Raw genomic sequence first — 14,729 nt, forward strand, 5'->3', positions numbered from 1 at the left:
AGGGCCAACACCCGGCATCATGGTATGGGGAGCGATCTCCCACACTGCCCGTACACCGCTGGTGATCGTCGAGGGGACACTGAATAGTGCACGGTACATCCAAACCGTCATCGAACCCATCGTTCTACCATTCCTAGACCGGCAAGGGAACTTGCTGTTCCAACAGGACAATGCACGTCCGCATGTATCCCGTGCCACCCAACGTGCTCTAGAAGGTATAAGTCAACTACCCTGGCCAGCAAGATCTCCGGATCTGTCCCCCATTGAGCATGTTTGGGACTGGATGAAGCGTCGTCTCATGCGGTCTGCACGTCCAGCACGAACGCTGGTCCAACTGAGGCGCCAGGTGGAAATGGCATGGCAAGCCGTTCCACAGGACTACATCCAGCATCTCTACGATCGTCTCCATGGGAGAATAGCAGCCTGCATTGCTGCGAAAGGTGGATATACACTGTACTAGTGCCGACATTGTGCATGCTCTGTTGCCTGTGTCTATGTGCCTGTGGTTCTGTCAGTGTGATCATGTGATGTATCTGACCCCAGGAATGTGTCAATAAAGTTTCCCCTTCCTGGGACAATGAATTCACGGTGTTCTTATTTCAATTTCCAGGAGTGTATATGGAAAATGCATCATATGGGGAAAAATTAACTGCAACAGTAGTTAGAGGAATATTGTATAGAAAAAGAAAATTGGGAATGATTTTAGATTCGTAAAAATCTATGAGGATTATAATATTTTATTTTTAGTATATATGTATATATTAAGCATTGATTATACTACGCTAATGAGTGGAAAAAGTAAAGGTAGATCAATAAAACTCAAGAAAGATCAACTACACAGCATTGATGATTAGTTAACAGATACTCAAAAAAGATAGGTAGATAAGAAAAATAGTGGAAATTTGTCCATAACGGTACCTGTTATGAAAAAATATTGAATATTCCTTAAAAAATGAAAGAAGGATAAGCTTCAACAATCATGAAGTAGGTTATTTACTAGTTTTATTAGCAACATTAGGAGCTATCTGTTCATTAGCTGGTACAGTAGCTGCTATAGCTAAATCTGTTAATGAAAAAACTATAACGCAGAATAAGAAAAACGAAAAAGAAATAATATAGCAGTGGAGAAAAAAGAAAAAGTAATAAAAAAGGTTTTGAAGAAAAAATTATAAAGTGTGATAGACCATTATCAAGTTTTGTCCTAAAAATCTGATTAAACAATATTTACACACACTGAATATATTACTACAAACCCAAAAGTAAGAATAAATTGTCTTTCATTCATTCAGCAGCAACATTACAATGGCATTAATCAGCTATGTGGGAAAAATTGAGCTAACTATAATGTCAATAGAATACAGCATTATGATGAATTAATATGTGGTTATTTCTGTATTTTTGCATTAAAGCTGTTGTCAGATGTTTATAAATTCGATAATATAATAAGTTTAATAATTGTTTTCTAAGATAAATTTCTACAGTGATGGAAAAAATCAGGAGAATTAGAAAAATTAAACAAAGAATAAAAATATTTCACCTAAAAGTAAATATTTATTTAAAAAATTCTGTACTGAATTGAGTAACGCCTTTTGTTGTGACTTGGCAAGACAGCCAAGCCACTATGAGGTAGCCGAAAGGCACGCATTTAAGCTCACGCAGGCTGGCGTGAGGTCTGGAACAGTTAAAGGAGTTGAGAGTAGTAAAAAAAGTACGTAGCTTCTGGAATACTTAACTTTAATCCATAATTGGTAAACATCGGTCTGACGGTACATGCATCACAAGATAAATAGCAAATGATAATGGCACCTTGCTAGGTCGTAGCAAATGACGTAGCTGAAGGCTATGCTAACTATCGTCTCGGCAAATGAGAGCGTAATTTGTCAGTGAACCATCGCTAGCAAAGTCTGCTGTACAACTGGGGCGAGTGCTAGGACGTCTCTCTAGACCTGCCGTGTGGCGGCGCTCGGTCTGCAATCACTGATAGTGGCGACATGCGGGTCCGACGTATACTACCGGACCGTGGCCGATTTAAAGGCTACCACCTAGCAAGTGTGGTGTCTGGCGGTGACACCACACCTTTCAAGCAACTAAAATTTACATTGATTTTAATAGTGCAAAATTAGTGGATGTAAATGAAACAAATGATGAAAAGAGATAGTTATCAAAATTCATCACTAAAACATGTCTTCATCAAAAGATAAGTCAGCTTCATAATGAAAACTATGTCACTATAACAAATCTTAGTGAAGAGATTAAATACCTTCATCATGAATTCGGAAAAAATTTTATATAGTAACCAAATAACTGAATTTTCATATGTGATTGGAAATGAACAACAAATCGATAATATTGAAAAAAATTATTGTCACTGAAAAAATATAAACAAAGACATAATATTTAATGATTTTTATATTACAGCAAGTACACATGATAATCTATATGAAATAGATAATAATAATTAATTACTAATAATGTGTAACTGAAATTTGCTAGCTATAAGATGAAAAGATACAATTATTACCGTACCAGTATATGTAAAAATTTACCTATTTGGTGAAATTTAATCTCTACAAATGACTGATTGTATTTGGTCCCTGTAAAAAAAACAGAAACTCATGCTCAAAGAAAAATATCTAGTAACGGATGACAGAGGGTTGAAAAAATTTGTACAGTTTGTAAAACTAAAAGTAGTAATTTTTTAAAAAAATTTAAATATTCGTGTGAACATTAATGACTAAATAAGCCAATGAGAAGAAAAATTAGGAGGAAGAAATGTACTCTCACTTGGTATAGCTGATTTACACTTAATAGATTTAGTAGAATGGATTCTGGATACAAACGTAAGCAAACAATATAGTCATTTCTTAACACTAGTTCACATTTTTGGCATTTCTTTGGACCATTCCAATTAAAGCTAAAACAGGTAAAAATGTTTCAGAAGTTTTGAAAAAAATTTGGTGGCAAGAACTCAAAGAAAGCTACAAACAGGAAATTGAAAAGTATTCTACAACAAAAATTTTCAATTGGGTTAGATAGAGCAGCAATCAGTCGTGGAATTAAGTTGCTTTAATATGACATTTATAGTCACAATGCAGATCAGATTTCCACCTGTGTCAGGTCAATATCAATGCTAAACCAAATACAAGAGTATATATTACTATGTGATTTACAAAAGTTATAAGTCCATCACATCGTTGTCTTTTAGTGTTAACATTACATACCAGTGCGGAATTGTAGCAGTTGTTCGTGCTCAAGTGAATGCTTACACAGTTCAACCATTACTGTCGTAAAATTATATTCTGGTTTCACAGTACACATCGGTTTTGCGTGTTGTGCCCTCTATGAGCTGCTTCTGAAGTTACAGTTTTGACGACATTTTTGTAATATGTATGTTGTACAGTAACTAAGTCATAACATGAAATTATTATGAGTAAAACTATGTAAAAATTACAATTCTTACATTTTCTCATGTCTGTAATGTGCTAGATGTTTAAAATTACTATAGCACGTAACTGTGACAGTTACGCCTCATGGGCTAAAATTAATTATAAAACTGATATGGCTACATAAAGTACATTATAGGAAGCATTACATATTTTGTGATGTTGGGACCTGTCTTCACTTAATTAGTTGTTACTTGACATTTATTTACAAAATGCACTTTGTTGGCGCTAGTAGCGCTTGTAAGCATCATTTCAATATGCCGCACTTAGTGGCTGAGAAATAAGAATCAATATGATAAAGCGTGATCTTTTGAACACTTATTTTGAAAAATTACAGTTTTACGTACTAATTGTTGCTAATGGTTACCCTCATGAGTGTGTCTGTTATTATAATGAAATAAGTTATGTAAATATAGTGCTATGAAAGTGGTATTCGTTGAAATCTTATGCAGGTGGCTGCTACATAATGGTGTGAGGTTGCGACTGTTCTTTGAGACCCCCTGGGTCGAATTTTTCACTGCTTTCAAGTAAGAAGTTTTCAAACAATTCCCAGAAATGGGCATTTTTCATTATGACCTGATCATTGATCAGGTTACACTTAGCATTTCCTTGGTGGCAAAAGATCTCCATCTCCTCAAGAAGATCGAGGAGTCCACTCTTCTCGCATCTATGTAGCAACCTTACATTTGACGTTAACATTGGCAATCTATGTTTAGTTGGCAATAAATGTGCAGCCAGACTTGATTTCTCTGCTGTGTCTTTTCTTTCTAGAGCAACATGTTCCTTGAACCTAGTTTCCAGTCTCCTCCCTGTCTGACCTACGTAACATGCTCCACAACCGGGGAAATCTATTTTTTTACATAGTTTTACTCATAATAATTTCATATTACGACTTAGTTACTGTACAACATACATATTACAAAAATGTCGTCAAAACTGTAACTTCAGGAGCAGCTCATAGAGGGCGCCACATGCAAAACCGATGTGTACTGTGAAACCAGCATATAATTTTACGACAGTAATGGTTGAACTGTGTAAGCATTCACTTGAGCACAAACAACAGCTACAATTCCACACGGGTATGTAATGTTAACACTAAAAGACAATGATGTGATGGACTTATAACTTTTGTAAATCACATAGTAATATATACTCTTGTATTTGTTTTAGCATTGATAATGACCTGACACAGGTCGAAATCTGATCTGCGTTGTGACTATAAATGTCATATTAAAGCAACTTAATTCCGCGACTGACTCCTGCTCCATCTAACCCAACATAACCACAGTCGTTGCGTGCATCCACCCCATGGAGGGCAACCTGATAAAAATTTTCAAGGTATTGTGCATAAATACAACATTAACCATTACTCATCTTTTATAGAATAAAGGGCTTTAGTTGTTGAAATATTTAACACATCATTTAAGGAAAGAATGTGCAAACAAATACTCTTCAACGTAATTACAAGCAGATTTGTTTAGTTACAAAACTGCTTGATGAATACAATAGTACAAAACATACAATGATAAAGAAGGAAAAGATAAATTTAATTTAAATCTGAGAAAAAATTTACCTAGTTGCGATAAATCAAAATTTAATCTGAGACAGAAACTGAGAATAAGCAATTTGAAGCAAAATTTTGAGAAATGTTATACTTCAAAATAATCAACAACTTTTTTTAAAATGAAGATGTTATATTTCCAGATCCAATTACATACGAATTACATGAGATCAAATAAAATTTTTAGCAACGAGTCCTACAGAAAACAAAATATTGTGCTACATATCTTTCAGATAAGTGGTTTACAGAAAGGTGATAAAGTTTATGTTAAATGGTTATGATCTGATAATTCATACAATAGTTTGACAAATAAAGGTAATATTAGTTTATAAGAATTGTTCATATGTAAATGGGTAAACTACTAACACGGAAACTTTCACCCTTATTTTTTCCTATCTGCTTGTTATCCTACTGATTTTATATATATATATATATATATATATATATATATATATATATATATCAGCTAACTGATTATTTATTTCAGCTAAATGCTGATGGAGCATGTATCCACGTATTGTTTCTAAGTATTACAAGAAACAGACTTATGTATCCACATAAACCTTACCAAAAGCATTTCTTCTGTTAGATTAAATATAGTTCTTTTTTGCTTATTTTATAATGATTATCATATAAATGTGTGTCAGAATCTCTTCTTATTATTTCGTCTGTGGTAGGATACATTAAGTAGCATTCTTCTATTTTTTGTTTTATTTCTCCTTGACTGATATTATCTAACGCAATTTATCAATTACAACACTTTTAACACTAGTTGTAAGCTCTTGGGTGACGATAAGAATTGGATACATTGTGCTGATGTTAGAAGATGGGCATATAACTTTTTTTTAGTTTGATCATTTTTTAGTTCATGTTTCCTTACCATCAAATTATTTCTATCATCAACAAACCAATCTAAATATCACTTAATGTCATCAAATTACATATTATACAGCTCTTTTTCTTCTTCTATTCTGAAAGTTGTAAAAGCTTAAATTTTTCTATGAGTGCTTCGTTGTTGGTACATTTTTGATATTTACACAATTAAATTTCATTTGTAGTTTCACAACCACCATTAAAGAAGTAATCTCTTTCGAGTCATTCCTGATTCTGTCGAGATATCAATTGATAAAAACTTCCATTTCTTTTGCTCAAGATTAGATGATTTTAAGGTTTCGACTTTTTACATAAATTCATATTCTGAAGAAAGTGGGTTATCAGATTTTATTCCTATCCATGGAGTTTCGTTAGTTTTGATAAATGTAGCATTAAAATTTTTAAATAGTTTATAACCTTCATGGAAATGATTTGATTCCTTTGCAATTTAATATAAAAAGCTAAATTAGCAGTTGTAATCACATTTTTTATTCAAATCTCAGAATATATATATATATATATATATATATATATATATATATATATATATATATATATATATATATATATATATTAATCACACTCTCAACTTTAACTGATAATTGTTTTGGTTTTAAAAGCAAATATAATGAACAGTACTGCTGATTGAGATTCATTTGTAGCTTGGAAACACTCCATGTAATAGAAAAACATTTTAGAAAAAATGTGTTTTCTGTAATCTTATTACTTTTTGCTTCTTTTTTATGATGAAAATAAAGAATATATGCAACATTCATTAATAAGGATCATGCTTTTCATTTATGGCAGATCTGTCTGGCTGACTTAGCTTCAATTTTATAAAATTATTTTCCCTTGTAAATATTTTTTGACACTTTATGTGTTTGAATATGTTCTAATATTTCAGCTACATCTTAAGCCATTTGAAGTATGTATAAAAGAAGATATATCTGTTGTTGTTCGTGGTGAAAACAGTTGCAGGTGGTAAGAGAGAACCACTTAAGTATTTAAATAACTTTAGTTCATTGAATGTACCAGGTAACTGAATCAAGTGAATGATGATGGATTCAGAGAATCATTAATGTTATTTCAGTTGATATTTAATCTTGAATTAAATGATTAGTTCATTGAAGATAGATGAAATTTTATAAAAATGCCAGCATGTGGTGTAAAAATTCATTTGGTAGCTGTAGCACTAATATATATAAATTGAACAAAAAACATGAAATAACATAATAAAGTAGCAACTAAAAATTAATACACAGTTACCAGAATTTGATTTGTGACAAATTACTGACAATGAGTTTAATCAGGATAGAATGTGCTCTTTTAATTTAATTACAAATAAAAGATATGTAGATAAATATGAAGTTGATATAAATCTCCAATATCTAACACTACTAAATGGAAACATTAATGTGTTGGCTCATGCGTTTTTCCTACTATTAATAATAATCTAGTAAAAATACGTTTGGCTCAAGATGAGGTGTTTACTTGTATATTGATATTAATGTACAGAAGAACAAATAAATCCATTTGAAGTATTAGTACATGAGATGGTAACACATTAGGTCTGCTGCATACAAATATTTTTGGATGAATTAGCTCAAGATGACATTGATTCAATCAAAATTTATTTTGTGAAATATCAGTACAACGAAAACATCATCCAAATCATAAACAACACAGGTTCTCTCATTTTACAAATAAATTATAATTTTAATTTACATCAATATACAAAAGATGGTTATAGGACAATATGTAGATAATATTCTAATGAGTATCATTAAGACAATATATTAAACAATTAATTTGTGACTTTGGAAAAATATTTTTCCGTTTTATTACAATAACCATATAGAACAAATTTTGAGTGGTGAACATTATGAAATATTATTGTCCTCATGTTTATTGAAAGTCAAGAAGGTAAAGGATTTTGACACTCATTAATCGAAGCCATTGTATAAAGATAAACATTCAAGCAGCTGTAGAAGTTATACTCTGGAATATAAGAAAAAAATATGAGAAAATTTTTTTACCTTGAACTCAGTTAAATTTATCCTTATCTTATGTCCAACGTTTTTAATATTATTATATTCAATATTATCAACAATTCTTAATATTTTCTTTATTCTTTTATTTTTGTTAATGAAATTTTGTCTTATAAATGGTGACAAATGTGAGGCTGTCCAAAAATGACACTCTTTCTTAAGAGAAATAAAATTACTGGACATACTAAATTATGAAATCATTATTTAATAGCTTTAATAATTCAACATCATAATATTAAAACCAATATTCGGAAACAATCACCTTAATTTTAAATTGAAAATCAACATCAGTTTTTTGAAAATGATGAAATCAAAAAACTAAAAGAAATATATTCACATTCTGCAAATGTGTGTGGGAAGGAAAGAAACTGAAAAATAGTTAATCATTAATTAATAAAGCATTTTAGATGTGATTACAAACTATAAATTTAGAGAGGAGTCTTAACATTCTTGTTCTAAATTTCTTTTTGAATGATCTAAACAACAAATTATGCAAATAGTGAAAGGAAAACTAAAATAACGTAATGGATTGAAAGTAAATTTAATACTTTATTTGTGAATATGAGATGAAAACATCAGATTCAAAAAAATAAAATTTAAAATCCAGTCACATAACTACAGAATCATGAATGAAAGAGATTTGAGTAACTTGTATAAAAATTGGGAAAAGGAATTATATCATGACTCATGGAACTAGTTGGTAACCATCTGAGTTTCTGGATTCCAAATGGCAATTAATAAATATGTTCCATGGAGAGGTTCAGCTTGCATATAACTATTAGGAAAAAAACGTCTGTCTTGGTGTTAAAAATAATTATCAAAAATGTTTTCTGTGACCTATAAAATCTGCATTATTACCCATAGATAAAAATGTGGATAGAGTTACAAAATACAGAAATCTATGTTTCAATATTCCTCATAAGATTGTACAATTTAAATTTTTGACAGACTTGAAGATATTCCTAAAATTGGAGCTCATACTAATGTATCAGTTCATGTTTATTCACTTGATAAAAAATGTCTAGTAAATCTGTTGAGAAGAACTAAATGCAAATATGTTAATCATATTAATCTATTATATTTTAAGGGTGAAAGTAAGTCACATTATTGTTGGATAGAAAATATATCAAGATTAGTTTCAGCACACTTAACATGATATTATTTGTGGTAATTGTTAATTAGCAAACCATTAAAAATTGAATTACTGAATAAAAATTCATAGATTAGGTTTAAAAATTATCAACATACAAAGATAGTTCTTTTAGCTGTTTATGCTAATTTTGAATGTTTGATTTTCAAGCTGGATATTCGTCAGCCTGATTCGAATAAATTACATACAGTGAAATCTCAAAAACCTCAACCAACTCCTTTTTGTTAGAACATTAGATATATGAATAAACATAAAACCCATTTGCCTATAGAGAACCAAATAGTGAAAAGAAATTATCAATTTGGCAATTTATTTTTCTGAAATTGAGGAAATAAAACCATTAAAATCTCAAGAACAATCAAGAAATCTAAATTAAAGTATGTTCATTATGTAGATACCATTATTCAGGAATGAAACAGTTCATCACAATAAACATTTAACTGGGAAATATGTATAGCAATTATGTAATAATTGAAATTTAAGACTAAAACATCACATTTTCTACCAGTTTATTTACACGATACCTCTTCACATGTTACTCATTTGTTTGTAAAAGAACTAATTGATGATTAAAAAGAAATAGATTTAATATAGAACAATGAAAATAGATCTCTTAGTTTTGTTAAAAAGGCAGAAAAATTGAAACCGAGGTTCACTGATAGATTTAAATTTAGGGCTACATGTGTAAGTAGGCTGTTTAGGTTGTTTATTGGTAACGCCACCTCTGTATAAAAATCACTGGCTGTGCTGTGTGCAGTCTGTGTCTAGTTGGCATTGTTGTCTGCCATTGTAGTGTTGGGCAGCGGCAGCTGGATGTGAACAGCGCGTAGCGTTCTGCAGTTGGAGGTGAGCCGCCAGCAGTGGTGGATGTGGGGAGAGAGATGGCGGAGTTTTGAAATTTGTCATGAACTGCTATATATATATATATATTAAGGTAAATAAATTGTTTGTTCTCTATTAATATCTTTCATTTGCTAACTATCCCTATCAGTAGTTAGTGCCTTCCATAGTTTGAATCTTTTATTTAGCTGGCAGTAGTGGCGCTTGCTGTATTGCAGTAGTTCGAGTAGCCAAGATTTTTGTGAGGTAAGCGATTTGTGAAACGCATAGGTTAATGTTAGTCAGGGCCATTTTTTTTTGTAGGGATTTTTGAAAGTCAGATTGCGTTGCGCTAAAAATATTGTTTGTCAGGTCAAGCACAGTCTTGTATAATTCTTCACAAAGGAGATGCTTCATATGTGTAATTGTTCTAAGGGGACGTTTCACATGTCTCAACAGACTGCCTCAGAAAATAAGAAATAATCATATGAAAATCATCAGAAAATGGTTTTCGAAAATCTTGTAAATTTAATAATTAAAAAGGTATTTATTCTTGTAACCGTATAAATAGTCCAAAAACTTTGCAGAAACAGATGTTCCATCTAAATAAGATATCGATTATAAACTGAAACTTTAATATAAAAATCTTAGTGTATATCATGATGTATATCTCTAAACTAGTATAAAAGCTTATGATTTAAATCACACTTTGTAGCTGATGGCGCAAGGATTAAGCTGTCATTTTATGGGGAAAAGACTAAAGTTAAATTAGAGTTTTAGATGTTTATGGTATAATGGTGATGGTTAAAAATATACTGAAGGTGGTAAATCCTAATGTTGTAGGAGATATGTCAAAGCAAGTAGTAAATATTTGAAAGGTTGTGATTCAAATAAAAAATCAAATTTATTACAGATTTAAGTGGCAATTTAAGTGGTAGTTATATGATGACAACTGCTGACAATTCTCTTAAGGGTTATATACTTGAAGTTACATGAAATATCAAAAAAAATTCCATGATGAACATAAATATTTACAATTACCTCAGGAAAACAAACTTGTAGCTGGTATTAAATAAAATGTTATTGACTACTTTTTATGACAAAAATAATTTTGTATTTCGTTGTAGAAATCTTAAAAGTATTTATTTCTAGGAATGAAGTTAATAAAAATACGAATCTTTTTAAAATTTGAACAATGTGACTGGTTGAGAAAGTATGTGGATTTAATTTAATCACAGAAATGACCATTAACACTACAGATGCTTTAGAGAGATTTCTACAAATTAATGAACAACTCAGTATTTGGGAAAACGATGGAAAATATAAGAAATGCAGTGGGTGTAAAATTGGTTTTAGATGCAAATAAGTGTGAAAAATTTACACCAAGATCAAATTTCTAAAGAACAATATTCGGTGAATATCTTGCCACAGTTCATGTGAATAAAACAAAATTACATTTAGCATCAGATTTTCACTGAGATGAGCATACTTGCTTTATTTGAAGAACTGATGCATGATATTAACTATAGAGTGATGGAACTAAAATCTGGAGCAAAAATTGAGCTTTGCAATCAAGATACTGACAGTTAAATCCAAAATATAGGAACTGAAGATATTTTTAAAGATAGAAAGAAGATGCTTGATAAAATTTGTTATTAGTTATTATACAACATTCTGCAACATTTACCAAGTAAATAAAAAGTATTACATAAAATGAAAGATTAATGTAATTAATGAAGGAAATTATCGGTTTCAGACAAAAATTGTATGCCTACAAAATTGGAGATACTGTGGAAAACCAGAACTAATAAACTGTGAAATATGTTGTAAAAAGAAAATAAGCTTACATGATTATAAAGATTGTTTACTAATTGTGACCAGTACAGAACTATTCTGATATCAAGTAATAAATCACTGATTTATTCTGTTGAGGTTAATAAGAGTGCATTAAGCTCTCATGATGATAAAAGATATGTTTTGGAAAGTAAAAAAAAACATTACCATATGGATATGATGAAATAATTAATTGATAGAAATTTCTAAATATTTACATTTAACATAATTTTATAACCTGTATAATTTGTTGACAGAATTTTTGTAAAACACACATTTCATACATTTACGTTTCACATTCAAAAGTAGATCAGTTATATGTTCTTTGCTGCATGAGCTGTATTCCCAACCATTATGATCACCTTACAAACTCATAACCTCACTAAACTCTGAAAAATATTCTCCTAATGGAATTCTCCACATAGAATGCATATGCTTTTAAATGCTTTTAAATATTTGAGGATACCCATTTATATTGAAAAAAAGTTTATAATAAAAGTACTAAGGAAATAAATGATTGAGAGAAATGGAGTATTATTACATATTTTACTAAGTTTTTCTATTTTTCATCCACATATTGAAGGAAAATGGAGATGAAAAGGACAAGGTGGTTTGAGACTTTTATGTCTTTATACATTTTCAAATTTTATACTTGAAATGTTTTCGATGTTTTTGCCATAAATATTTATCTAAAATAGATGTAGCTTGTTTTTAACAGCCCAGTTTCCACACTAATGAAATATGCAGAAATTTCAAGTAAATATCATGGAAAGTCACTGAAATTTCGACGAAATAATAAGGAAATTTTGGATACATAAAAAGTAATTTCAAAAAAGGTGGTGAAAAATCTTGAAAAATAGTGGAAATATTCGAAAAATGATGAAAATATACTAAACATGATAAAAATGTAATGTAAATGAACGAAAACATGGCTATTTTTCCCTGTGTTATTCATTATCTCGTTGTAATATTCTTATATTTTGGGAAATACGTGTTTTTGATGACTTTTGAGATGATTTATACAAATGTGTATGATATGTACTTGAAATTTCACAATATTTCCATTATCTTGGAAAATGATCTAGAAAATGTAAACTATATCTAGTTAAGTCTGTCACTGAGCAGCGCCCTTTAACATATAAATTATATCAGTAGTACCTCCATGTGTAGCCTGTAATGTTATAGAATAAATCTTTAATTATTTTGGGCTAATAACACCCAAAACTGTCACTGTACATGTATCATCATGAAGCAAAGTGTAAGAGTTCGATTTTCTGGTACATACATGAACCACAGTGGTTTTATTTATCAATATACTTAAAGATTTGTTCTATAACATTACACAGCAGACAAGGGGGTACTATTGATCTAACTTACAAGTTCATATGCGCTTCTCAGTGACCTACTTACACTGTCATTACAGCAGACACTATAATACACTTCAAGGAAACACACCCATGTAGTATAGTATAGGTTAGTACCTATTCGGAGAGCTCTTGAAGTACCAAGTGGTTTACTGTGCTACATTCCTGGCAAGTGAATAACATGCTTGCAGACCTAAAGTACTATTGAGGTGGAAGTAGGACAGCTCTAAATAGGTGATGGAAAGTGTTCTGGTTTAGACATGTCCATGCCAGCTACTACCTGTAGGGTACTGATACAGGGGGATGCAGAACGAAATAGAATGTTTAGCCAGGGCAAAGTCTGAAAACAAATCTTTGTGTCCTGCTTCGATGTACCATGCAGTTTGTCAGAAACCTGTTCTGCCAGCTTCTCCAAGATGTCAGATGTAGCATATGTTGTGCTGATTCCGAGTTCAGTTATTCTTCCTATATTATGAGGCCCAGGAACTGTGTTTGTCGCTATGACACTAAATATAGTACCTGTATATGCATCTAGTAATTTGTGTTCATTGGTTCTTATTTTGCCTTATTCAAGTCGATTATAGATTATTAACATCAACAGCTGTACTGACAGTAGCAGGACCCGGTGTGTGATTAACTGATGATTTGAAACAACACTCCAGAGAAAATGTTGATTGTAGTGAAATGTTACAACTTACTATTCTCTCAGTGTTTCGAATAGGATGGTCCAGAATCCCTCAGATTCCTTCTGTGCACTACTAACAAAGCGTTTGGGTCTTTGAAATTACACAAAGAGATTTCTCTCAGCCTCATGGAAGATTTACCCACTTAAGATTCTACAGGCATTTATGACAACTTTTCTTGTGTCTATAATGTGGTTGTGTCCTTCCAGAGACAAAATACGTCTCTACCAACTGTTTTCACCTGTGTGGGATGACTTTGCCTTCTGACATCATGCATCACCGCTCACTCTGGTGTTTGGAAGAGACATATACATCATGATGGATATATTTCTCCAATCTGTGTGTCTTCTTTAATTGCAAACCTGTGACACTTATTTCTGTTCATCTAGCATTCAGCAAGACATGAATTTCACATGTAAAAAAGTCTCCTCTGTCATGTCTAGAACTATTTGCGAAATGTACGTATGAGACTTGGAGAAGCCAGTAACCATCTGTAATTCTATATGCAGAACAAATGATCTGATAAGCAATAATTGGGAGGGAAAATACGTAAAGCAGTTTTTCATGTTGCTGAACGTAGGTCAGCAGACTGGTATCTATAGGGTGTACAACATCTTCAGGTGGAGATTGGCATCCCATGTCTAACAGACGGGCCTGGACCTGCAGGGAACCTGTTGTCCTAGAAATAGTTTAGGGGATCTTTACAGTGTGCAGTTTTCTTCATAGTTGGTAGAGAAGGGCTGGGTTAATTAGCTGATGAGACTGAGCTGAATACCATTATTAACAAAAACATCCCTTAGATGAAGGTAATATTTTTGGTTAGCTACAGGGCTGCTCGTGGTTGGTGAATTATCATCTCATGGAAACACCCTGGGACAACAGTTTCCCCAGTCATTAGCACCAATCTCAACCTGGAACTAAGACAGATATAAGACAACAGCACACTTACCATTTT

This window comes from Schistocerca piceifrons, chromosome X (assembly GCF_021461385.2).
Source record: "Schistocerca piceifrons isolate TAMUIC-IGC-003096 chromosome X, iqSchPice1.1, whole genome shotgun sequence".
In the NCBI taxonomy this organism is placed as follows: Eukaryota; Metazoa; Arthropoda; class Insecta; order Orthoptera; family Acrididae; genus Schistocerca; species Schistocerca piceifrons.